Source organism: Eurosta solidaginis, chromosome 4 (genome assembly GCF_040869045.1).
Source record: "Eurosta solidaginis isolate ZX-2024a chromosome 4, ASM4086904v1, whole genome shotgun sequence".
Lineage (NCBI taxonomy): Eukaryota > Metazoa > Arthropoda > Insecta > Diptera > Tephritidae > Eurosta > Eurosta solidaginis.
Window position 1 is genome coordinate 171,500,444 of NC_090322.1, and position 27,481 is coordinate 171,527,924.

At 36.8% G+C, this 27,481-nt stretch overlaps 1 protein-coding gene across 10 annotated transcripts in view; it reads right to left on the reverse strand.

The window, feature by feature from the left end:
• LOC137250634 (peptidyl-prolyl cis-trans isomerase G) overlaps positions 1-27,481 on the reverse strand; it is a 546,463-nt gene that overhangs the window by 427,417 nt on the left and 91,565 nt on the right. For all 10 annotated transcript variants that reach the window (XM_067783772.1, XM_067783770.1, XM_067783771.1 and 7 more), the window contains one exon: positions 9,819-9,847. The gene's annotated coding sequence lies outside the window, so the exon portion shown is untranslated. The remainder of the gene's footprint in view (positions 1-9,818; positions 9,848-27,481) is intronic.

The following is a 27,481-nucleotide window of genomic DNA, read 5'->3' on the forward strand; positions in this document are numbered from 1 at the left end:
TTCGATGGCAATGGAGCCAAAATATCGGTCAAAAACTGGTTTGTGCTTTGCCTTTTGGGCATGACTGTTCATAATGCAAAAGAAAAACTACTAAGAAACGGAGAAGAAACGCATTGTTTATCTTTAACAGCTGTTTCTCGCAATTTCTTTTTTGAGTCATAAGCCACCTTTTAATAGGCCGGGTCACATATATGTATTTCTTATCTTCTACAGCCGATTATTTGTATATTACGAATTGGATAAAATTATTGTTCAGCCACATTCATGAAAGGTATGAAGTCTTCAGCACAGCCAGATACAGTCCCGGCCTTACTTGTTATACTCAGCTGAGCAGAGATCACAGAGTATATTAACTTTGTTCGCATAACGGTAATGCGTAACAGCATAAACTAATCGAGATAGATATATATCAAAATGATCTGGGTGAAAAAAGAAATTCACTACAACCACGCCCACTTTTTTGATATCGAAAACTTAGAAAAACCGAAAAAGTGCGATAATTCATTACCAAAGACGGATAAAGCGATGAAACTTGGTAGGTGCGTTGACCTTATGACGTAAAATAGAAAATTAGAAAAATTTTGTACAATGGGCGTGGCACCGCCCACTTTTAAAAGAAGGTAATATTAAAGTTTTGCAAGCTGTAATTTGGCAGTCGTTGATGATATCATGATGAAATTTGGTGGACACGTTACTCCTATTACTATATGTGTGCTAAATAAAAATTAGCGAAATCGGATTACGAACACGCCCACTTTAAAAAAAATTTTTTTTTTTAAGTCAAATTTTAACAAAAAATTTAATATCTTTACAGTATATAAGTAAATTATGTCAACATTCGACTCCAGTAATGATATGGTGCAACAAAATACAAAGATAAAAGAAAATTTTAAAATGGGCGTAACTCCGCCCTTTTTCATTTAATTCGTCTAGAATACTTTTAATGCCATAAGTCGAACAAACATTTACCACTCCTTGTGAAATTTGGTAGGGACATAGATTATATGACGATAACTGTTTTCTGTGAAAATGGGCGAAATCGGTTCAAGACACGCCCAGTTTTTATACACAGTGGACCGTCTGCCCTTCCGCTCGGCGGTTAACATGATAACTTGCGCAAAAAAAGATATATCTTAACTAAACTTAGTTCACGTACTTATCTGAAGTCACTTTAGCTTGGTATAAAATATGGCCGAAATCCGACTATGACCACGCCCACTTTTTCGATATCGAAAATTACGAAAAATGAAAAAAATGCCATAATTCTATACCAAACACGATAAAAGGGATGAAACATGGTAACTGGATTGCTTTATAGACGCAAAATATAACTTTATAAAAAACTTTGTAAAATGGGTATGACACCTACCATATTAAGTAGAAGAAAATGAAAAAGTTCTGCAGTGCGAAATAAAAAACCCTTGAAATCTTGGCAGGTACTACATATATAAATAAATTAGCAGTATCTAACAGATGATGTTCTCGGTCACCCTGGTCCACATTTTGGTCGATATCTCTAAAACGCCTTCACATATACAACTAAGGGCTACTCCCTTTAAAAACCCTCATTAATACTTTTAATTTGATACCCATATCGTACAAACACATTCTAGACCCACCCATGGTTCACATTTATGGCGATATCCCTAAATGGCGTCCACCTATAGAACTAATGCACACTCCTTTTTAAAATACTCTTTAATACCTTCCATTTGATACACATGTCATACAAACACATTCCAGGGTTACCCTAGGTTCATTTTGCTAAATGGTGATTTTCCCTTATTTTGTCTCCAAAGCTCTCAGCTGAGTATGTAATGTTCGGTTACACCCGAACTTAGCCTTCTTACTTACTTATTTTTTCTTGCTGTTAAAACGCAATTAATTTGCTGCAATCGAACAGACATACGTATGGATCGATATAAAAAAACAAGCTTAACTTTGCTACTTACATAAAAATGTATTAAATTTTTAATCTGCGTTTGCTTTTATGAACGTCATTAAATTGAATGAGAGCAAGATTAACGACGTTTTCTTCATTAACCTACTCTGGTCAGATGATTAAAAGAAGCTTAGAAAATTTTATTGATGAAGAGGCGGAAATTGATCAATGTCGAATTGTCGGTTTGATGCAGAAATATTCGGGTATTGGTCTGATAATAAAAAGAGAAAGAAAAAAGAAAAAACAAACCGATAATTAAACACTTTTATGGCCGCTTTTGAGTTTTTGAAATGATGACGGTCCTTAGTTGCCTTTGAGGCTATCGTTTTCGAAGTAAAAAAAATTAATGTGGAACTCTCTTTCCCTTTCACTAATTTAGAAAAAAAGGATTAGTTTCAAATTCTTGCGGTGAGGTTTAATGTGTAATGAATGTTTTTAAGTTAACTAAAGCTCGCCGAGGGGTTGAAGTTAGATCGCAACGGAGGTAACTTTAGGAAAAGCAAAAAATATTCGGGATATTTGAAAAGAGCTTCATCACCTGTTTATCGGTGAAAATCGGTGCTGACAACTAATTGGTTTATTATAGACTTCTTATCGGCTTATTATAGGTGGCGATGGTGTGTTGGTGCGGTGGTAACCTGCTCTACCTACTACACTGACGGTTCTGGGTTCAAGTCCCGGGCAAAGCAAATCGAAAATTTAGAAAAAGAAAAGAAAAGTAAAGTGTTTGCAATTGTAAAAATCGATTTTTAAGCGCAATCACCCCTCGGCAGTGATTTGGCAAACACTGCCAGTGCATTTCTGCCATGAAAAGCTTCTAAGGAAAAAATTAATCTGCCTTGCAGATGCCGTTTGGAGGCGGCATGAAACATGTTGGTCCTGTTCCACGAGTTTGTAGGATAAATTAAAGAGGAGCACGACGCAAATTTGAAGTGAAGCTCGGCCTAAATCTCTTGGGAGGTAAATCGCGCCAAGTTTTTTTTTTCATTTTTTTTTTTATCATCGAAACCAAATTTTTATATGCCGTTCGTTATCGCCTTGTTGTCGTCAAGTCATCGACTGAGTTGTTATCGAAGGGCTACAAATGTATCATCGATTTTATATCGCAGTTTTATCATATCTCTTTTATAATAAATCGATCAGTCATCGATAACAAATCGATAAGATGCCCATAAATAATGGGTTTCACTTCGAGAAGTCGATAATTTTTTGATACTAAATCGATAACTTTTTGATAACAAATCATTACATTTTCGATAGCCAATCGATGACAGGCCGATAAAAAATTTATAAGACAAATCGATACCTTTTAGATAACAGACCGATAGTTAGTTGGTATGACTGCGATGAAAAATCGATAACTTATCAAAAATAAAACAATAACTTTTTGTAATTTTCGGATTAGCAATCGACAATAAATCGATAAATTAAGAAAGATAAAAAATCTATAACAAACCGATCAAAGACCGATAGCTCGTCGATATAAATAGGATAACATATCGATAACTTTTATTATCACCAGCAAATCTTTAGCACTTCAATATTAAGTCAATAACTCGTCTATACCGTACATTGTTCCCACATTAGCCTACAGTGTAGTGACTACACTTACATTCTATATTCCCCTATATAGCATACCACTTCCACTTACATTACAGCGCCCACTGAGTACCGCGTATAAGGAGCAGTTTAGAGAAGGAAGGGATACGCTACAAGGTAGTGTACTATTTCTTGTCCCCAGGATCGTAGTTCTGAACGACCTCTTTAAGGACCTGAAAAATTCGGGCTGGGCTGCCAAGATCTGGTCTATACTGTTGGCCTGGAAATTCGGTGAAGGAGAAATGTTTTTGTGTACTCTTCTTGCACATTTTGTATTGTGGCATATTGTTTGAATCCTATGGACTAACTGATAAGTCAAATAATTCTGTTCACAAGGTGTTTGAGTTGAAACCACTCTTTTAACAAAGGGGCTACCGCTTGTAGTGTTGAACGAGGTCAAGTACCTTGCTGGTAAAAATTCAACGGTGTGCTGCGTGTCATTGAATCATAATAGACAGAGCCTCCGAACGGGATATGGCCCGATCTATTCATAAGGGAAATGGCATCGCAGAATATTTTAAGCATTCGGATATCGGAACTCTGGAACGAGGGAATATAAACGACTTCTACATATAAAGCGACTATATAGTCTAAGACATAAAGTATGACGGTTTAGATACAAATTGTAAGAATCGTTTTTCTACAAGGAGTAATTGGAAAGATAATAACCTCAATCAGAGATCCGGAATTAAGCCTCTACCAATGCATCTCTCGAACGAAGAAACAATGTTTCAATTTGATTTCCTCAATGTCTAGGATTATCTAGGATAGTAAAGCATAAGTGGATGCAAACAACACCTCCCGGGTCACCAACGATATTACCAAATATGTTTAGTCAGTGGGTAGAGTGGCCGTGAATCTGTCGAGCCCACTATTTTGTGAGCAAGGACATCGTAGCATAAAAAGGAACGAGATTTCTGATGAGCTAGCACGACATAAGTTGGCACTTGATATTTCAGTAGCGAAAGAGATCCTTGCAGCCTGGATCTCATCAAGGCTTGTATTTTTCAGCACTTATTCGACGAGAACAATAATAAGTGAAAGCGTATGCAGTTCTCTAGTGCATGTAGGAGCAATCGATCCACTTTCGTTGAAGAAATTTACTTAATAAACTTAGATGGGCCTGAAGAGCTTCTCAAATATTTAAACTCAAGGGGTCGAACAAAATTGGATGTGGGAACCTTCGAACATTAATCAGTTTTCTTGAAACATTTTTTACTGGTTAATACACGAATTGAGACATCAAAATGGCGAATTAACTGGAAACGGAGGCGACTCGAGGACTCGCTACAGTAAATAAAGTTATATCAGGAATCCTGACTAGATATTCATAAATAAAAAACAGACAAATAATGTAAGACGCGATTACCTTCGATAAGATTTTAGGCCGAGCTTCTCTTTCAATTTGCTACTTTTAATTTTTCCCACAAATTTGCGGGGCGGGACCTAAATGTTTTATGTCGACTCCGAACGGCGTCCGCAAGGCCTCAAGGCCTCTCAGTTTTCACTGATAAAGTTTTCATGCCAGGGATACTTTCGGAGTGCTTGCCGAACTTTCTTCTAATTGAAAAAATTTCTTTCTTAAAGTTTTATGTTGCTTTGCCCGAGGCGTGAACCCAGGTAGCCGCCCTTATCTTAATTGTTTCTTGTTGACAGCTAAAAAGAGCCAAAGTGATCTTGTTGTGAGCCGCAAAGAGCCATTAAGGCCGTTGATTGGTAATCCTTGATGCAATCCTTTAAACCCAAATTTCTAATAGTTCAATGAGGCTAATTTTTAAATCTATCTTAGGATGGGTTCACGGACATCAGCGACATGAAGGTAATGAACATGCAGATTACTTAGCAAAGCAGGGTGCTACAGCAGCATTCTATGGTCCAGAGCCCTTTTGTGTACTCACAAAAGCACACACCAGGAAAACCATAAGTAAGTGGGAAACAAAACAATTCAGACGTCACTGGATTGACAGCCCAGGGCAAAAACAGGCCAAACTATTTATACTTCCGGCAACGAAAGTATCAGCCAAACTCATTAACTAAGTAGGCAGGACCTACGAACTCTCACTGGGTACTATACGGAACACTGTGGTCTATGATATCACCTAAGTTTGTTGCATCTATCCGGTACTCAAATCTGACATTTCTGTGAGCTGGAGGATGAAACGTCGGTTCACATTCTCTGCGCATGCGTCGCTCTGGCAAAGCAGAGACTATCCCATCTAGGTGGTGTGACTTTTAATCCCTTTGTGATATGGAGTAAAAACATGAAGAATTACTTAAATATATTAAAAGCCTCCACATACAAAATTAGACTGAAAAGTCATGCACAATAGATCTACACAAAGGTCGCAGTGCTTCCAGGCCTAATAATAATAGTAGTAAATCTATCACAATATGTCCTTGTGTTACAGCTTGCTAACATGCAATATTCAACCAAGATTATCTAAGAAAAAAAAAAAATTGTAATTTTTGACACTCGTCATACACTTAGTAAAGACTTTTTAGCAAACCAGAAAACTAAGCAACAGAAACAGCGGCAACAAACAGATTTTTATGAAGCCAAGTGCTATGTGTGAACGTGAAAAAAAAAAATGCAAATAATTCATGGTAGACCGAGTGGCTCGTTTCTTGTTTGAAAGCGAAAATGACAGCAGGGATTTAAAGCAAAACGAGAAAAATAAATATATAACAATAAAAACGGTCAGCAGCTACACAAAAAATATGATAAACAATCACCAACAACAATTACAGCCTTGGGAGTAAAGCGTCAAGTATTTACTACCGCATAAACATAATAAGCATGCAGATCTGCCCACATGAATGTTTTACATACACCCCACCCATATACATACGTATAATAAGCACGCCTCACATTATGACCGCTACGCATGCGCATTTGACTTGGCCTAAACAACACACGACGATAAGCTCGTCAAACGAAATATATGACTGCCGCAATGGTAAAATGCGGAAGTCTACGTGGATTTTACACTTTGCTGTTGTTTGTACAAAAATACATAATTAAGTATATACCCAAGCGTAAAAATGCGACACTTGAATGGACTTTCATTTTATTGCTTCTTTATTGCTTACTGTTAAATAATTACCTAAAAATGTATACCGAGTAAGTAAGTAAAAATTAGTTACCATATATACGAGCTTGGGTTGTATGAAATACGTATGTAATTATATGAGTAGCTCTATTTTTCTACATATTTGTTGAAAAGTGAAAAGTGCAGAAGCCAAAAAAAACAATTGTTTTCAACCGAAAGTCAACACCCAAAACAACTGAAATTAAGTGCTTGGTCTGCTGGTTTGACCGCTTTATACTTTTCCTTATAAATAGAAAGCAAAGAGCGGAAAAGAAGAAAATCACTTTCAATTATTGTTAGGGAAACTGTCAGAGCAAATTATTATGAAGTAACATGCCAACCGACCATTGTTAGAATTTTTGATGTGTAAACATCTTTACTCACAAAAAAAAATTTAAATAAAGGGGGGAACGTAAGAGATAGTTTAGAAGTCAAAACTGAAGAGCGGGAGCGGACGGCGTGCTATCAATTTATTATCGAAGTATTAACGGTATGTTATCGACGAGTTATCGGTTTGTTGTCGACGGGATATGGGTGAGTTATCTAATTCTTATCGACGGGCTATCGGTATGTATTCGTCAACGAAGCGTAGACGAGTTAACGATTTGTTGTCGAAGTGCTATAAACTTGCTATCGATAACAAAATCTAACGTAGAGTTATCGATGTTTTTTATTGACAAATTATATATTTCTATCGAAAGGTTATACATTTCTTATCGAAAAGATGTCAGTTATCTATCGTTAATTCTTCGATATGTTATCAATAAGTTATCGATTTCTTAAGTAAGTATCAACAATTTGTTATCGGTATGTTATCGATTAGTTGTTCATGGCATATTGGCTAGTTATAAAACAGATACCGATGAAACCTCAACACAAAATCGATTGCACATTTGTAGCACCTCGATAACAAGCCGATTGGAAACCAGTAACAAGGCTATGACGCGGTGGAAACAAGCCGATAGCTCGACGATAGTTTTACCTCCGAAAATAAGTCCGGTAACAAAATAATAACTTGTGGATATCGGTTGTTACCGGACATCATGCGCGATACTATGCAAGGCTATCTGAAATCAGTGACAAAGCGGGCTCAGCTATGTGGACTGGCTATGAATAACCGAAGTAGGTAATTTTTACGAGGATGTACAAAATGCCTGCTTTCGGGACTTCCGGAATCCGGCTGACACTTTAGGGTAAGGTAGGAGTGGGGTACGAAATTAATTGTTCACAGATGCGCTGAAATAGGACGAGAAGCTTGGAGGGGAAGCGGGACTAACTTTCAGGAGATCAATGTAAGCTGAAAGTTTAAGTTCCCCGATCACTTTAGTAACACAAGCTGAAGTTGCACCTATAAGGGATGCGGTGGATTGAATGCTGTCTACTCTGATAGCCGATAACGGCTATTAAAGCCCTAAATTCGACTGTGGTTCGATCATAGATGGTATGGAAATGCCTGAACATGCTTGCGGCTACGTCAAACTATTTAAAAATAACTATAATATTGGTGCCATATCAAAGCAATATCCTTGGAAAATGTCACGCGGATTTCCTAGCGCCCATCCTCCTGGGTAGAATTGAATCGAATGTAGATGCTCTAGGTAATACGCAATACCCTTGGGCACCTGTACCTTTCGTTTCGTTGTCGTAAACTGACGTCTCTGACATAGCAGATCAGAACAAGATAGATTTGCTTCCAAATTATTCGAGCATAACCAATTCGGGGGACATGATTGGGTAGAAATTGGTATCCCACCTACTTGCAATTTTGTGAAGATGATTAAAAGATGATTATGTACCGGAAGCCTATCGAAGCCTACGGATTACTTTCCCACTTAATGTAGAATTTTAAACCTTGAGGATGCCAGAGATTCCATAACAAAATGCCTCTCTTCCTTCATCCTGCGGCTTATTTACTTGAAAATACGAAACGATGTTACATTCCCCGTATAGATGCAGCTCGGAAATAAAGATTTGTTTAAATCGTCAATGAGTATAGTCGGTCTGGCTTCCAGGCATTTAGTGTATTCAGGAAGATGTGTTGTCGCCTCTTATATGGACACTGGCTAATGTAGTACTGCAAACCCTCCGAGCAAAAGGAACAAATCTGGTCGCCTATGCTGACGTGAAACTATTTTTACGTAAATTCCTTCAAACGATTAGTGTATTACGGTCACAGCACTTTGTTCTCAAAAACCAAACATGTCCTGTTCCCTAGGCTATCAAAAACTCCCTTTCTCAGCTTGCAACAAAAATTTTGGCATAATTCTCGCATAGCAAAAGAAAAGCTCTGTTTTAGTATACGTGCGCAAAGGCCTTCGGAGCATATATTAGATGGTATAGAAGGAAGATGATAAAACGGAGCTCAAACTCACCTTACATCTGACACAGAGCACATTACGGCAATCGTTGATTAGCAGCTATACAACATAAAGTATTAGGGAAAAAAGGAGAAGGGGGGGGGGGGGGGGGGTGTGTGTGTGTGTGTGTGTGTACACAGTAGACGGGACATTACGGAAATCGTTTTAAATAGAGGAAAGAATTCAGAAAATATTCTCTAAATCAACTCCAAGATAGTCCCGTATGTATTGCTAACCGGTTCGAAAGTAGTTTCGAAATCTTCTCAACAAAACCATAAATGGGACCTAAATAATCCGGAAATAAAACCAAAAAAAATTCCGATATTGTTAGGAATCTGTTCCAAAGTAGTTCCGAAATTATTATTGTGTGTCACTAAGGCCCGTCTATCAATGGAGAGTACGCCTCAACATACATCCTCTTGCTGCAGCTTCATGGAGCATGGCGACGTGGAATTATCGAGGCACTTCATGCTTGTTTGTCCAGCTTTTACCATAAATACGCGAAAGTATTCCGGTCTAGGCTCACTATGATCTCCGCGGGACTTATCCAGGGTCGTAATCGGTCTTATCTAAGTAGTTATAGCTCACTTCACCGTTATCTTATTTGCTATTACAACGATCCTTCATATTGTCCAAGTAAGCTTGCCCTGCAACGCCACCCTACCTCAACGAAAATTGAGAGTTTTCGTTGGACGTGGCATGTATGTGTGTGGATATGTATGTATGCGTGAGTGGTTATGCACTTTTGTTTGTTCAAATATTAGAAAGTGAAATTTCACCCATTCAATTTTCTCATGTATAGAAGATGTAAACAAAAGAATTGACACTCACCAATTTTTATGGACGAATGTATTCGATAACTGCAAAATAAAGAAAAGAGAAAAGAAAAAATTTAGTTTTTTTGTTATTTATTTATTGTTTACTTTTGAATTTTAAAATGTTTTGAAATATACTTTTCTTATTTATTTATTAGCTTTTCATTCATGGCAGTTTTGACAAGGAGGCGTTAGTGCGGACAGCACTTGTTTGCACTTTTGAGTTTTCAAACCACAAATTTTGTATTAGTTAAATTCGTTGAAGTGTAAAACTGAGCTTTAAATTATAGTCAAATACATATACACATACGTACCAATAAGTCATATCTTATAACTTTAAACGAGCAAATATATTCGTATATTTTATGTTTGTATAGCCGAACGATCTCGGGAACGGCTCAACCGATTTAAATGAAATTTGGCACAGAGATAATGTATCACCTTCTAAGACTTTCTACCTAGGTGTTGCCACTCAGAATGTTTCACAAGGTTGCCACCTATTCGACATTAAAAAAAATTGCATCAGATATGCCGATATGGGTATCAAACGAAAGGTATTTCACTCCGCATTACAATAGGAACATTTTTGAGTAGGGTTGCCATTTAGGGTTGCCACCTACTGGAAATTAAAAAAAAATGCACGAGATATGTCGATATGGGTATCAAACGAAAGGTATTTCACTCCGCATTACCATAGGGACATTTTTGGGTAGGGTTGCCATTTAGGGTTGCCTCCTACTGGAAATAAAAAAAAAAATTGCATGAGATATGCCGATATGGCTATCAAACGAAAGGTATTTCACTCCGCATTGCAATAGGAATATTTTTGAGTGGGGTTGTCATTCAGGGTTGCCACCTATTCGAAATTAAAAAAGTTGCATGAGATATGCCGATATGGGTATCAGACGAAAGGTATTTCACTCCGCATTACAATAGGGACATTTTTGAGTAGGGTTGCCATTTAGGGTTGCCACCTACTGGTATTTCACTCCGCATTACAATAGGGATATTTTTGAGTGGAGGTGCCATTTAGGGTTGCCACCTATTCGAAATTAAAAAAAAAAATTGCATGAGATATGCCTATATGGGTATCAAACGAAAGGTATTTCACTCCGCATTACAATAGGGAAAATTTTTGAGTGGGGTTGCCTTTTAGGGCTGCCACCTATTCGAAATTAAAAAAATTGCATGAGATATACCGATATTGGTTTCAAATGAAAGGTATTTCACTCCGCATTACAATAGGGAAAATTTTTGAGTGGGGTTGCCATTTAGGGTTGCCACTTATTCGAAATTAAAAAAAATTGCATGAGATATGCCGATATTGGTTTCAAACGAAAGGTATTTCACTCCGCATTACAATAGGAACATTTTTGAGTGACGTTGCCATTTAGGGTTGCCACCTACTGGAAATTAAAAAAAATTGCATGAGATATACCGTTATGGGTATCAAACGAAAGGTATTTCACTCCGCATTACAATAGGGACATTTTTGAGTGGGGTTGCCATTTAGGGTTGCCACTTATTCGAAATAAAAAAAAAATTGCATGAGATATGCCAATATGGGTATCAAACGAAAGGTATTTCACTCCGCATTACAATAGGGACATTTTTGAGTAGGGTTGCCATTTATGGTTGCCACCTACTGGAAATTAAAAAAAATTGCATGGGATATGCCTATATGGGTATCAAACAAAAGGTATTTCACTCCGCATTGCAATAGGGACATTTTTGAGTGGGATTGCCATTTAGAGTTGCCACGTATTCGAAATTTAAAAAAAATTGCATGAGATATGGCGATATGGGAATCAAACGAAACGTATTTCACTCCGCATTACAATATGGACATTTTTAAGTAGGGTTGCCATTTAGGGTTGGGGTTAGACGAAATAATACTCTACTTACTCATATTCTATTAAAGCTTTAAAGGAGAATATTAAAGTAAAAAATCGTCGTAAAAAAATCTTACACATGTTTCGACTTAATTTTATTAATTTCACACACGCTATAAAATTGAAATGCAATATGAAGGCACCGTGGCAAATTCTAGCAAAATATATTTAAATGCATATTTTTGGCAAATATGAAATGAATAATTGCAATTTCTCACATATTACTATTAGAAAATTTTTCACCATGGTAATTTGCTACAGTTGAATACTAGAGGCATATGTATGTTCAATTTAAAAACGACATCTAACCATTTAACTTCTCACCAACAGATGGCGCTTATGGAAGTAAGTTGACGTTTAATTAAACTAACTGATAGTTGTCATTCGTGAAATTTGCAAGTTTTTGGAATGTAATAACATTGTGAGTCTTTCATAGTGTATAACGAAAAAAATTTTTAAAATTAATAATTCGGCGCATGAAGATGCTCGAGAAACGTTGCCAGCACAACGCCCTACGCGTGCTGCAAAATCGAGATGCTTGGAAAATATAGCAAAAACTGTAAGTGATGAAAAATCTTATTCTTTTAATGTTGCCAGGGCCGTTTGCGCAAGGCGCAACGGTTAGCTAATGAATCATTCGAGGGAACGTACGCAGCGTTTGGAGGATTTGCGTAAACGTGCGTCCACAAATATATACATATATACAAATATACATGAATTGCTCTTTAAACGAGATATAAGATAAAATATGTACATATAAAAAAGTAGAGTTTGATAAATGATGACATGTAGAACAAAGTATGTTATGCCGCATACTCGAAGATTGCTGAGCAAAGCTCGGTCGCCCAGGTGCTACCAAGTTTAAATAAGGTATTGAGTAAAAATAGGTGACGTTTTTGAAAAAATTAAAAAACAAAACCTAAACACTTAAAAGCTATAAATATCATAACAATTTTTGTATTTTTTTTATTGCATTTTGTTGTACATTTGGAAGACTCTATATGAGCTATAGATGAATTTCAACGCCCTGTCGGCAATTGCGATAATTGCAATTGGAGTCTGGCACCCAAATGCGCTATTTAAATATGTGCATACTTTGTTATATCTGCATTCATATGTAAGTTTGTTAGTGCCTAAGTATGTACATAAGTGGTCTTAGGAATGTGTTATGACGACAGGAATTTTTACTGCTGAAAATTTGCGCAATTTTTGTTATTTGCAATATTATTTATGATGGTGTACATGTATGAATTTTATAATACATAAATAAAATCCTTTCTAGGCGTTCAAGATTTGACAGTAAATTTGTACAATGTATCAAATTGCGACCAACCCACAAAATGCCAGAAGGCGAAATATGCAAAAGTGTCGGTGTTGTGACAGCTAAGTAAACCTGTAGGCATATAAAAATATACAACATCGAACAGACAAATAGCGGTGGTAGTTATTATAAAAATTCGTCAATTTAATTTTTCTTTCGTCATTTTCGATACTGTTAGCTACTCTTATGTTTTTTTAACTGAAACTGTGAAAACCATTATGAAAAACGTTTTAGAAAAATTCGAAGGTTTTACGAAAGTTTTAATTTTTTTTTAGAATTATCAGAATTTTTTGAGTATACAGTTTTGTAGCCCAAACAATATTAGTGCAACAAAGTACAAGTACGGCGGGCGTCGTGGTGTGGTGGTAGCGTGCTATGCCCAACACACCGCAGGTCCTGGGTTTAACTCCCGGGCAAAGTGACATAAAAAGTCAGAAAACAGAGTTTTCAATTAGGAAACATTTTTTCTAATCGGAGTCGCCACGCGGCAGTGATTCGGCAAACAATCGGAGTGTATTTATTTCTGCCATGAAAAGCTCATCATTGAAAATTCATCTGCCTTTCAGATGTCGTCCGGAGTTGGCTTAAAACGTTCCCATTCGTTCCCGTCCCGCCAACTTGTCGGGTAAATTAAAAGGAGCACAACACAAACTTGAAGAGAAGCTCGGCGTACATCTCTTCGGAGGTAAACCGCGCCAAGTATTTTTTTTTATACTCAGCTGAGCAGAGCTCACAGAGTATATTAACTTTGTTCGCATAACATTAATCCGTAACAGCATAAACTAATCGAGAAAGATATAGACTTCTATATATCAAAATTATCTCAGCGAAAAAAGAAATTCATTTAGCCATATCCGTCCGTCCGTCCTTCCGTCCGTAAACACGATAACTTGAGTAAATTTTGAGGTATCTTGATGAAATTTGGCGTGTAGTTTCCTGGGCGCTCATCTCAGACCGCTATTTAAAATGAACGAAATCGGACCACAACCACGCCCACTTTTTCGATATCGAAAATTTCGTAAACCGAAAAAGTGCGATAATTCATTACCAAAGACGAATAAAGCGATGAAACTAGGTAGGCGCCTTGACCTTATGATGCAAAATTGAAAATTAGTAAAATTTTGGACAATGGGCGTGGCACCGCCCACTTTTAAAAGAAGGTAATTTAAAAGTTTTGCAAGCTGTAATTTCGCAGTCGTTGAAGATATCATGATGAAATTTGGCAGGCACGTTACTCCTATTACTATATGTGTGCTAAATAAAAATTAGCGAAATCGGATTACGAACACGCCCACTTTAAAAAAAAAAATTTTTTTAAAGCCAAATTTTAACAAAAAATTTAATATCCTTACAGTATAAAAGTAAATTATGTCAACATTCGACTCCAGTAATGATATGGTGCAACAAAATACAAAGATAAAAGAAAATTTTAAAATGGGCGTAACTCCGCCCTTTTTCATTTAATTCGTCTAGAATACTTTTAATGCCATAAGTCGAACAAACATTTCACAATCCTTGTGAAATTTGGTAGGGACATAGATTATATGACGATAACTGTTTTCTGTGAAAATGGGCGAAATCGGTTCAAGACACGCCCAGTTTTTATACACAGTCGACCGTCTGCCCTTCCGCTCGGCGGTTAACATGATAACTTGCGCAAAAAAAGATATAACTTAACTAAACTTAGTTCATGTACTTATCTGACGTCACTTTAGCTTGGTATAAAATATGGCCGAAATCCGACTATGACCACGCCCACTTTTCCGATACCGAAAATTACGAAAAATGAAAAAAATGCCATAATTCTGTACCAAATATGAAAAAAGAGATGAAACATGGTAATTGGATTGGTTTATTGACGCAAAATATAACTTTAGAAAAAACATTGTAAAATGGGTGTGACACCTACCATATTAAGTAGAAGAAAATGAAAAAGTTCTGCAGGGCGAAATCAAAAGCCCTTGGATTCTTGGCAGGAATACTGTTCGTGGTATGACATATATAAATAAATTAGCGGTACCCGACAGAAGATGTTCTCGGTCACCCTGGTCCACATTTTGGTCGATATCTCTAAAACGCCTTCACATATACAACTAAGGGCTACTCCCTTTTAAAACCCTCATTAATACTTTTAATTTGATACCCATATCGTACAAACACATTCTAGAGCCACCCATGGTTCACATTTATGGCGATATCCCTAAATGGCGTCCACCTATAGAACTAATGCACACTCCTTTTTAAAATACTCTTTAATACTTTCCATTTGATACACATGTCATACAAACACATTCCAGGGTTACCCTAGGTTCATTTTGCTAAATGGTGATTTTCCCTTATTTTGTCTCCAAAGCTCTCAGCTGAGTATGTAATGTTCGGTTGCACCCGATCTTAGCCTTCCTTACTTGTTTTGAGTAAAGCTTATAGGTCTCTGGAAATTCGCGTTGATTTTTGACATTTTTTTCCGAAGGTTGTTTTTGGGTGTCCTCCAAAGTGTGAACATATTTTTTATATGGATGATTTAGGGTTAATTTTGAGACTACTTCCGTATAATTTCGAGAGTAAACTCAGAAAACTTTTTTTTTTCAAAATAGGAATGATTTCTCGCCATACAAATTGATTGCTCAAAACCAAAAACTTTCTCTAAAAATAAGGAAAGCTGTCTTACTAACCAAGGCGAACTTACACCAGGTAGTAGCAAAGCGAATTCAACCAATTTGCCCTGCGGGAGAATGTGAAGTCAAAAGAAAAATTTCATTGATTTCGATTAACTGACATATTGTCAAGGCGCATTCAGTTCCAGGTGTTGTTATCCCAACAGCTGATTGCTTCTTCTTGATTATTTTCTATACAACGCCTTGTACTACAACATCAATGAATATTTTCTTTTGACTTGACATTCTTCTGCATGGCGAATTGGTTAAATTCGCTTTTGCCACCTGGTATGAATTCGCCTTGCATATTGTTGTACAAAGCGTTGTATGGAAAATTATGAAGAAGAAGCAATCAGCTGTTGTGAAATTTTCTTCATTATTCAACAATTTGTATATTAAATTGAAAAACAAATTTCTTTAGCGAAAAATCAATCCCATTTTGCATGTTCTAAGGAAGTTATTTTTTTCTTTTGAGTGTATCTTCACAAAATTTCAATTCTCTTTTTGAATAATTTCGCGATTGCTTTGTGATAATTCTGGGATATTTTCTTGAATATTTCAGAAATTTTTTGAGACTATTTACGGACCAATCAGTTCGAAACTTCGTGTCATTAAAAGACTAATTCGGTAGGATTTTCTAATCATGGCAGGGCCATTTTGAGGCTATGATCAAATAACATCCGTATTGTTTTCCAGATCACTTCTAAATAGTTTTAAAACCCAAAAGTGAACTATCTGCAGATTACTTCGGAACTGTCTTTGGAATATTTCGAGACTGTTTTCAATAAATTCTGAGGGTATATTTGATCTATTTCGCGATTGTTCTCATACCATTTCGGAAGATGTCGGAATTGTATTTGAATCCTTTTGATAATACTTCATGATGTTTTGGAGATGTTTCGAAACAATTTCGATGTCATTTCGGGATTTGAGATACTTCCTATACTATTTAGGGATTGTCTTAATTTTTTATGCCGATACTTTCAGAACTTTTTCCGGAAAGTTTTTGCATTGTTTGGTTGTGCGAGATGGTTTCTGCAACCATTTGATAAACAAAAATCTCAGCAACTATTTCAAACAAATTTGGTATAGTTATCCCATTTAGTCTAGGCGAATCCATACCACGTGGTGTCAAAGCGAATTCAACCAATTCGCCGTGCAGAATAATGTCAAGTCAAAAGAAAATTTTCATTCATTCCGATTAACTGACATGTTTCAGTACAAGGCGTTGTATGGAAAATAATCAAGAAGAAGCAATTCACTGTTAGGATAACAGCACCTGGTATTGCATTCGCCTTGCATTTAGTAGTGCGATGAGCGAGAAGTAGAGGAGGAAGAATAATAAAATAATGAGGAACTTTGGAAGTTTGGGCAAGAGTGAAATAGGTCAGCGAGAAAAATAACTGATACACTTATTTGTGTATCAGACTGAGACTTTCTATAGCTGCCCTCGAAGCAAGTTAATGTGAATTTCGTCTTGCTCTTTGTGGGCTGCGGTATATATTTGCACTTAAAATGAACAAAGCATAGTAAAATGACCAAAATACCAGATGCGGCTTCTACTCTAATTTCATTTTGTCAGCAGTTAGCAAGCATATAGTACACATTCTACTAGCTACTAGCCAGTAAAGCCTTCATTTAAATACAAATGCATGAAGCATAAAAATGGATCAGCGTCAGAGCTAAGTCGTCATTGCGCAGATTCTCAAGCAAATTAATGTAATTTGAAGCAATTTTCTTTTACAACAAAATCGTAGAAAATACAATGGAAATTGCATAAACTAAAACAACATCGTTGCAACTCGAGGTTATAGAGCGCAACAGTTCTGTTTTGTTAGCATGATAAATTTGTATATGTTCACTGTAGAGAAGTCGATAATTAAGGATACAAATATATGGTTCAAAACGAGACTTATAGTAAGATATTAACTAGATTCTCTCTAGTTCAAATATCAACAGTGTGGGTTTTGTAATAAGGGGCCTCGACTATGTGTATGCCTTTTTTCCCTAAATCTTAAAGCTTTTGCCTTACGTAAACTTCATAGATATAGTTAAGCAAACTGGCAAGAAAGGGCAATTTATATTTGAGTGAATTCGTATTGTTCTTATACACATATAAGAACTGATACAAAAAGATCTGCAAATTAAAAAATGCCAATAAAGTAGTGTAACGAATTTTGGGAAATTTCTGATAATTATACACCTTCTGCTAACGTTCGAATCGCTGAACTATCGAATAAATAATTCCAATGTTCAGTATTACAAAATGGTGTTTATTTAGACTACTTTGGGATAGTACTTCACAATTAAAATTATACTTCACTAATAGCGTGTTTAAATCAAACTGATTACTGATTCCTCAGCTTGCGTTTCTTCTATGCTCTCGGTTACCTGATTCGCATATTTCTTCTAAGGTGTCAATTTTTCACAAACATGCCTTCTAGAACAGTTGTATCTCATGCTTGGTTACTTAGCTATATACATGTACATAATATGTGTATGTAGTTTATGTTTTTCTTATAGCCATATGCCTGTGTATGTGTGAGTAACCACTCTTAGCTGCCGGCCACATGTATGTATCTGAAATAATCTCTCTGCTTCAAGCTGATGGTTATATGTATGGAATATTCTTCGTTGCTTTGTACATATGTGTGGCTGCTTGCTTTAGTGTGTACATGTACATATGTAAGTCTGGCTGTTTGCTGTTTTTGTTGTTGTGATTATTTACTAACAGCATAATGATGCTAATATTTGCCACAGTAGTAACCGTTCCTTTTCTTTACTTTTGTTTTTTATTAACATGGAAATACATATTTATATCAATCACAGTTATGGAAATTTTATCAGTTTTTATGTTTCTGTCTGTATGACGGAACTTTTATGGAAAGAATCGACATCCTGTTTTATCCACTTTAAGCCACACTGTTAGCCACATTATTTTAACTTTTTTAACGGGTTTTGTTGGTTTCCATATTCTCAAAAGTTTTGCTTTCTTCTGAGCCCAAAATTGCTCAATTGACCGTAACTCAGGCACGTTGAGTGGATTAATGTTCTTCCTAACATAATTTACGCTGTTATCTTCGAACCACTTTCCGGTAACATTTGCGCAATGTGCTGGGGCCAAGTCTTGCCAAAATATACATAGCTGGATCATTATGACGACGTATGAATGGGAAAATAGGTTTTTGATGACACTCTTTCACGTAAATTTCTGTGTTTATATATAGCTGGCCAAATCGGAACCTTTCTGTAAACTTTTCTATTTGGATGGTTATATCCGAATCAGGAATGTCCTCTCCAGACTGCCAGCAGTTGAACTGGGTACCTGGTAACGTTCTCAGGTCCATTTATAAGTAGGTTTTGTCGTCCATAATCACACAAAAATGTTCGTTTGCCAAAATGATCTCATGGAGTTTACGTGCAAGAGAAAAGCTTTTTGACGTCTTTTTTGCATTCCGTTTTCGAACTTTTTCCTTTTTGTATGTTTTAATGGCATTTCTCTGATGGATTCCTGTGACTTACACATTTGTGGTTTTGGCTATTTTGGCAAGATTTCTCTTTGACGTGTATCGGACATTTTTCGGGCGTGTGCTGATCCCTTTGGGCGGCCACTTGCTTATTCCTCACTAAGCCCCCTTTCAAATCCGATCTTTGGGCATTGTCGTAGGGTGATCTTGTAAGTTTCGCCAGCTTTTTGTAAGTAACTTTGGGATTTTTCATATTAATCTTTGAATTTGTTGAAGGCTTGACTTCAGAAGCTAATATATTTTTAAAAATGTCATGCCAATTCAAAAATAATAATTTATTCCAATCCTACTGTTTCATTACTAAAAAACTGATAAGGAGTTCTCAATTCGCAGAATTTCTTTACCAGTCCTTACACTTATAAAAGGACTTCTACCAGTAAATGCTTTGTTTCGCGTAGTCGGTGTTAGACCGATCCAGGGATATTCATTTATAGAAAGACCGAAGGCCGGCAATGCAGAAAGGTCTTAGCTAAAACATTTCGAATTTTCGCTTGGATCAGAACGCTTAAAAAGGTGGTTGATATTTACAAAGCAGAAATATATTTAGTGGTTTGGAATTGCCGAAAAATCGTTTTATAAAAAACATGAGGAATGCTTCGGAACCAACGAATTAGTATTAACAAGAGAAACAGATCTCAAAGTAAAAGAAAAAAGTGCTTATAAACTTTCTAAAGTGGAAATTTTATCTACACCTTTTCCAGTTTAAGTTCAGAATTTCCAATTGAAATTTAGAAATCTACAATTCAAGTTCAGAAAATTAGAACTCAAGTTCAGAATTTCCAATTCAAGTTCAGAAAATTACAATTCAAGTTCAGAAATTCCAATTTAAATTCAGAAAATTACAATTCAAGTTCAGAATTTTCATTTCAAGTTCAGAAAATTACAATTCAAGTGCAGGAAATTACAATTCAAATTCAGAAAATTATAAGTAGGGTGTTATTTTTCAAAAGTTATTCCAATTCATACTACGTAATGTAATACTTATATGTTATTTGGTGGCTTGGATATACTGTGGCCCAAGTTTTCCCCAAGGCGGGTACATCGAGTACTTCAGTCGACACCTCAGTTTGGAAGAAATGGAAGGGGGACACCTCCACAGAGTTGCTATGTAGAAGAGGCAGGTGGAGGAAGACTCGATCTGTGCACACAGTACTTATACGTTACTTGCGGGATTGTGGACGCTCTGTTGATTTCGTCATCACTGCTGTCATACTCAATGCAGATGAATGCTTGTGACCTTTGGAATATAGCTGGATGTCCTTGTGACTGACCTCTTATGAGAGAAGGAGAGAGAAGAGAGGAAGCGGCGTTTTTCGCTATCTCCTTCATGTGAGCAAAATTCATTTAAGTGAGCTAAGAAGTTCAGAAGTGAGTTAAGAAGTGCATGAAAGAAAAAATTCTTGACAAACTTTCTGAACTTGAATTCTAATTTTCTGAACTTAGATTGTAATTTTCTGAATTTGAAATGCAATTTTCTGAACTTTAATTGTAATTTTCTGAACTTGAATTGTAATTTTCTGAATTTAAATTGGAATTTCTGAACTTGAATTGTAATTTTCTGAATTTAAATTGGAATTTCTGAAATTGAATAAAATTACAATTCAACAGAACTTGAATTGAATACAACCAGAACTTGAATTAGAAATTCTGAACTTTAATTGTAAATTTCTGAACTTGAGTTGTAATTTTCTGAACTTAAACTGGAAAAGGTGTAGTTCGGAAGTACAGAAAACACAATGCAGCGGGAACGATTTCCACCGCCTAGCACATCGCCATTTAAAAATCCGCCGGTTAAAAGCATTCAAAAAGAATATAGGAGGAACTAGTAGGGGTTCCGAAGGGTCACCAGTTTTGAACTAGACATTTTTCCTAGAGGGTAAGTGCGTATATATTAAAACTAATGTAATTATACCTACATATGTTTGTACCTACATAAGCACTGCACTGTGAAACTAAAACAGTTTTGAGAAAAAGTTCATATCTTATATAGGAGTACATAGCACGTGTATTTCAAATACAGAACGAGTACGCACATAGTGAAGATAAAACTTTTCAGTAGGGTCATATTACCAACATGCAAAGGCCGGCTCTTGAATAGTTCTTATTGTTTTTTTTTTTTTTTTGCAAAACTGTAACATGAGCTTCTTTATGATTGGTATTTTCTCGCCAGCATTACAACGATTTCTCTTGTTGTGGGGGAAATTACCTTGCGAAAAAGTGGTAGAACGTAATTTGGAGTGGAAGCTGGCAAAATTGTAAGCATGCGCAGAACATGATTTTCCTTTTTGAAGATTTTCATTTTTTAGTGGCTAAGTGGATGGAAGCACGTGGCTAATGTAAGTGGCACCACAGATATAATTTCAAATAAATCTTTATTAAGTCAATGGTAACAAATCTTACTGACTAGATTAAAGGCTAATTTGGTGCTAAACTGCGTCACTTAAACAGAGACCTAGGCAAATCAAAGTCAAGATCAAGACTCGTCGCCGAACTATGAACGCCAGTCTAGGATTTATTGAGACACTTGGAACTGGGCACTGAAACGATAATGAAATAATACCGAATAAACCGCGCTGTTTCGATGCGAATTAAGAATGACTTGAAGCAAATTTTAGTTGCTAGAGATGATCGAGAAATTAGAACCAACCTTTCGAGATCCACTAAAATGTTTATTATTATTAAACGAAAGATGAGTCAGCTGGTAGAGGCCAGCTGATATCGGGAGTAGTTGAGACATGAGATGTCCAAGACAGCTTAGCCCTGAAACACCTGATCTGCCAACACTCGACAATTTATGTTTATAATATTCATCTCACAAATGGCTCTGGTGGACCCACTTCTTTATTTTTCAATAAACTTTAGGTTAGTTGATAATATTTGTGGCAGAAAAAAGTACCGTGTCAGAGAGCTGTACCTACTAAGGCGAATAAAGGGTCATGGAGATGGACTTCGCCAAAGCTATCAGTAAAATCTGTAAGCGATGGAGGATATATATGTTATACCGAATATAACGGTGTCGGTCGGACACCACTAAGCTGTGAATGCTTAACCGGTGCCAAGGGAAGTAAAGCGATAGATTGTACCGGTGGATGTAGTTATGCAAACTTATTAGGTATCTTTGAGACTATAGCAAATGCTGGCCATAATTTTGCCTCCGACCATACTCGGGGTGTGATTCGTTTGGGACCCGCCACCCAAAAACCCCTACCTATGATAAAAACGTGGAAAGGACTATGATTTGAAGGCGTGTACCCGACTGGCTTATGACCTCATGAAGGTAAAGGCTGCCACACGTTAGACGACATAAGACAGGATGACAATACTGTGATATCTCTCGCAAAGGTCATGACAGGGGAAAAGTTATTCGGATCGCTGAGCCTTAATGCCTCAAAAATGATGCCGTCCAGGAAGATAAGGGCTATGAGAAACTCGAAAAGCCATATGAAGACCGCCCTCGCCGTGATGCTTTGCGGCTTAAATGTCAGTGTGCGCAAGGAAGGCACCTTTGGTTCTACTGTAGAAAAATCCAACCTCCGCAATATAACTTGCCGCAACGACACTGCAGTGCTAGGTTCTAGCTGAAAATTATACGCCAAGCTACTTGTTTATCTTCTGATAGAAGAATGTTAAACCAAGCTCGATCACCTAGCGATTGACTGCAGACTTTTCATCGCTGCCTTGGAAATACTCACGCTACGAATCCCAAATATCGCCTGCGGCTACTACCTACAGTCCGTCCAAGTGTATGCAAAGGAAGTGCACACATTGAGAAGCTGCCTATCGGACCACTTGGCGTACGGACGTTGACATATTCTCAGAAGAAACGTGAGGCAAAACTGCGTAAAAGCGAGAAGCTTCAGGTTCTGGCTGTTAGGAATAACAATCGAAAATTTTACCTGTAAATATTGGGGAAGAGGGAAGCTTTCAAACCGCACTTATTACCGCGAATCACCCTTCATAATATCACGTTTAAGGTTCTATCCGGCGTATTGTGGGAAAGATTGAGGTCCACCTTCAACGAACTGAATGGACCTTATTGGTGTAGCTTCAGACCTAATTTATCTACTATCGACCAGATCTTTACGATATAGCATATACTGGAGAAAGCACACGATAGGAAAATCGATACGCACCATTTTTTTTTACTTATTGTTGTTGTTTTTGTAGCGATAAAAACACTCCCCGAAGGTTTTGTGGAGTGTTATCGATGTTGATGGTCCTTTGCCGGATATAGATCCTGTATGTTTCGGTAAAAAGAATTATTAGCTGCTACTCCGATTATCTCGGAAACGATGTAGAATGACCAAACTGAACATTTTGAGCCATTCCGACCGCACCCTCTGGTTCAAAATTATTTTTAACTTCAAAGCAGTTTTCAAATTGAAGTTTCCTTCGAGCCATTGGTAACCAAACGATGCTTCAGATGAAGCGATCATTTACCATGCGGATTCTTGCTCATTCTCCATAAATTTCTAATATCTAATTCTCATATTTGTCCTGATATATGACTCGGAATCATAAACGTCGTCGAGAGAGCATGTAACAGCCCTTCGAGTATTCGAGAGAAAATCCCTTAGGAATATTTATGGTCCTGTCTATGATGCCAACGACGTGTATTTAAGAAGGATTATATGCAAAAACATAGTGCAGCGAATTAAAGCCTGAATTGATGGCTTCGCCGGCTAGTTCATGTTAAGGAAGTGAAAGGAGATCCTCTGCTTAAGAAAGTATCCTCATCGGTACCCGTATTTGGAGGTTGGAGGTTAAGCACCAACTAACGATGATAATGAAAAGATGAAGTAATGTATTATTTCAGGGATTAACGATTTCCTTCGAAGCTGCGGAGCCAACCACTAAAGCAACTTTCTGTTATATATATCACAAAATATTTAAGAAACCAGTAATAATAAATGGTATACAAGATGTGAAAACGTTAATAGTTTTATGCGCGCCAAACAAAAACCAGTTTCATTTATCAATTACTTAAGTGCAGCACTCAGCCAGCCAGTCTTTAAAAAAAAATATGTAAATGTAAGCTCTTTGATTCCGGACGCATCATCTTTCACAACTTTCTAACAAAATTTCGGCCACTCACATGCTTCCGTTCCACAAATTTGTTTCTGTTGTGCAAAAATTTTCTAATGATATACTAGTTACTAGTATATATATACATATATATGTATACTTCTAAGCTATTAATGCAAAAAAGATATGGCACAAATCCGTCGGAAAATGCCGCTTCATCTTAGCGAAGTAGAAAAATAAATTTCCACTACTTTTTATACCTTTCATGAACATGAAATGGTATATTAACTTTGGTCCGATGTTTGTAACGTTGAGAAATATAGAAGATAGACTCACCATTAAGTATGCCGAATTGATCAGGGCGACGAACTGAGTTGATATAGCCATGTCCGTCTGTCCGTCCGTCCGCCTGTCCGTCCGTCCATCCGTGTGTATGTTGGAACGCAAACTAGTCCCTCAAAATTTGAGATATCTCAATGAAATTTGGCAAAAGGATTTAATTTTGTAATATAATACAACAGACATTTGTCGGATCCGGTAGGATCGGACCACTATAACATATATCTCCCATACAACCGATCGTTCAGATAAGACGATTTTGGTCATTCCTGCCGCAATTTAGAAAGTATAAACGTGAAACTCGGTGATATATATATTCTAATACATCATAGAAGATATCCTGTACAAATCATTTCGATCGGAGCTATATATAATATATATCCCATACAACCGGTCGTTCAGATAAGGGGGTTTTTTGCCATTTTTTATTATATTTATCTTAAAAATCGTTTAGGTATGTACATCTTCTGTTCACTATATATTTCTTATCTTATACATCCGATTATTTGGAGATTACCAACGGGATAAGATTATTGTTCAGCCCAATTCATGAAAGGTATGAAGTCTTCGGCACAGCCGAAGACAGTCCCGTCCTTACTTGTTTTCGCTTGAGTTAATTTACAGAGGTGTATGAAAAAAATTTAAAATATAAACACATGTATGTACGTTGATGTACAACCTATGTTGGAGTGAGTTTGTGAGTTCTTCATGGTGAACAGAAAGAAATTTACTTAATTGGCACTTAACAGGTTAAACGATTATGGCCGTCAATCGCTTATTCCTTGGGTTAACTGGCGCCAATTGGTCACACCAAGGGAATTTAGATCGCTTTCCGCCTGGTCTTTCCAGCGGAGTTGGGGCTGCCTTCTTCCTCTGCTGCCATAGGCAAGTTTCGATAGAAATACTTTCTAGGCCTGAGCATCATATTTCAGAAAGAAAGGACTCGGTAAAATGGATATACAATTTCTACTCCAAAACAATAAAATTTTTCTGAAAACAACGAAGCTGTCTTACATACATTTAAAATTTTTACATTAATCCCATTTTGCATGTTCTGAGAGTTTTTTTTTTTTGATTGGAAAAACATTTTATTCAGTCTTCTCTTCATCGTAATCATTGCGAAATTTTGTTTTATTATTTGGAATAGTTAAAAATACTTTTGGCGGCCGTCGTGGTGTGATGGTAGCGTGCTCCGTCTACCACACCAAAGATCCTGGGTTCACGCCCCAAATAAAGTAACAGCAAAATTTTAGAAACAAGCTTTTTCAATTAAGAGAATACTTGTATAAACGGCGTCGCCCCTCGGCAGTATTTGGCAAGAACTCCTATTGAATTTCTGCCATGAAAAGCTTTTCAATGAAAACTCAACTCACCTACCGTCCCGCCAATTTGTAGGAAAAGGAAGAGAGAAGCTAGCCTTAAAATCTCTTCGAAGGTTACCGCGCCTTACATTTATTTTTTACATTATTTATAAATACATTAAGGGTCATCCCATCTTCTACGCACACCTTCCACGATTCCAAGAAAAAACTTGGTTCCGGAATTTAGACCGTTCTCAATTAGGTCAGTACAGCTGGTGCTGTCATAGCAACGGGAAATATAATCGTATCTATTCAATAGTGTTAAATTGGCTGCATGATAAGTTGGTCAAAGTCGATTCTCTTCTGTGCATTTCTGGTTTGGTAGACAACGCTAGATACAGCTTCGCGGCCAAGCAGATGAAAGCAGTTCAATATTTCATAGCCTGGTTGGTATCAAATTTTGGGATGCTTTTAAATGCTTGCTGATCATGGCTACTCCGAAATTCCTATGTATTCCCTCAGAGTCTCAGCGTCAGCGAAAAACTAAGATTGCGCTATCACTGCAGCATTGTTCAGGTGGAGGTCATCGCTTTTAAGAATGCGATGTATGGAATGCTCTTCGCCGCTTTCACTGTTATGAAATTAAATAATTACTCGGACGCGCGGCTATTAAAGGCGAAGTACATGGCCTTGATCGCGTTGCATTGAACTATTTTTTTTTTTAATTATTTGAGTGCCAGCGCATAATGACATCTTGAACAAATGTCACGCTGATCTCTTGGCCACATGTGTACTGAACGTGGCTGCTAAGTACGGGCTTTGGAATTCCGTTGGCTACTTGGTATCTGATTCCGGACAGTCGCATCCAGTATCAGCTAAGCAAATGCTTTTCTGACACAATATTTTGCAAGTTGTCAAGGTCCATGTGGCCAGTTGTTGATCTCAAGCGTTTTGCTGAATTACTAGGACCTGCTGAACCACATCTATCCATAGTACTTAGAATGTCTATAAGGCAGTGTATGATGTGAGTCCATATGGTGCAATTTATTATCTTGGACAACTATAACTAGTTGTTAGTCATGTTGAAGTATTGATGTTAGCTGAGAGTTGAAATTCTGTATATTCTTCAGTTGAGAGCATTGCAGTTTGGCTTACAGTTCTAGTGAATATCTATGTAAGCATCGAGGATCCAAGTTGTAGTAAGATAACATGGTATAATTCGACCTCAGCATTGAAATACAACATCACCATTTTTTTTTGTTGGGTTCTGCTTTCAGTCTTTCCCTTTTCTATCACTAGTGGTCTTTATAAGCTCTCAAGACCTATCGAGTCGATTGCGGAGAGTCCTAGGACCTCTAGAAATATTATATAGCATGCAACCTCCCCAAAACAAACATAAATATTTTCAATCCGATAAGTTTAAAGAGTACCTTAGAGAATATAAATATCTGTAAGTTTTTAATTATGAAATTCCAACAAAAGTTTCCACCATGTTTGTATGTACCTCATATCTTCACTTAATTATCATCACGCAGTTTCACTGTCATCACTTTTCATTGATTAACTTCAACTTCACTACAACTCAAATTAAAAACGCAAACGAAAAACTTTCACTACAAA